Source organism: Nematolebias whitei, chromosome 20, assembly GCF_014905685.2.
Source record: "Nematolebias whitei isolate Nwh7 chromosome 20, NemWhi1, whole genome shotgun sequence".
Taxonomy (NCBI): domain Eukaryota; kingdom Metazoa; phylum Chordata; class Actinopteri; order Cyprinodontiformes; family Rivulidae; genus Nematolebias; species Nematolebias whitei.
The window spans coordinates 39,988,696-39,989,872 of record NC_056517.1 but is presented as its reverse complement, the minus strand read 5'-3'; positions in this window follow the sequence as shown (position 1 = coordinate 39,989,872).

Genomic DNA, 1,177 nt, shown 5'->3' with positions numbered 1-1,177 from the left:
TGGATGAATAAAGCCTGGAAAAAATAAAGCCTGGATAAATAAAGCCTCGATAAATAAAGCCTGGATAAATAAAGCCTGGATAAATAATACCTGGATAAATAATACCTGGATAAATAAAGCCTGGATAAATAATACCTGGATGAATAAAGCCTGGATAAATAATACCTGGATAAATAATACCTGGATAAATAAAGCCTGGATAAATAATACCTGGATAAATATTACCTGGATAAATAATACCTGGATAAATAAAGCCTGGATAAATAAAGCCTGGATAAATAAAGCCTGGATAAATAATAATACCTGGATAAATAATAATACCTGGATAAATAATAATACCTGGATAAATAATAATACCTGGATGATAAAAAAGTGGCTGCTTTCAGGCAGTCCCCAAAATGCTTTAAATTCAGTTTAAACAATAAAACAGAAAAAAAGACAAAGAGCAGCGTGTCTCCTGGGTGTACAGCCTTTAAACTTTAATAGTGAAGCCAAAAACAAAAAGATTACTGTAAAATAAATAAGAATAAAAAAAATGCCACAAGCACATTTGATTTGTACAACAAAGCAATGCAACAAACTGAAATCTTTATTTCTGTATATACAGAATAAAAAATAGGCTTTTTATTCTTTGTCCACGTTGTTCAGTGTCACTGTTTATATTATTAGCATTTTGTGATAAAAATCTGAACAAATACAGCCACTGGTTATTCTTCTTGACACGGTTTGCTGACATTTGTTTGAACACATGAGACAGACTCTGAGTTTGTTCTTCAAAGTCCAGAAGAAGAAGAAGAAGCTTGGCTCTCCATTAAAAAACACTGATGGTAGAAAAGAAAGATGACGAGGAAGACCACTCGTTAGGTGAACCTCTGAATGAATATAATACTGGTGAAAACACCCTTTACCCAGAGACGAGCAGAAAACAATCAGACTGTGGGTTTCTTCTTGTCCATGTAAGAGATCAAATCACTGAGTAACATTGACCAAGGATAGACCCAGACGTGTTGGGAATGAGCAGAAACTGGACTGTCAGGACCATCTTGAACGACAGACATTTTACAGATTGTAGAGACGCCGTCTCTAGAGGAGACGCTGTCTGTAAAGGAGACGCCGTCTCTAGAGGAGATGCTGTCTGTAAAGGAGACGCCGTCTCTAGAGGAGACGCTGTCTGTAA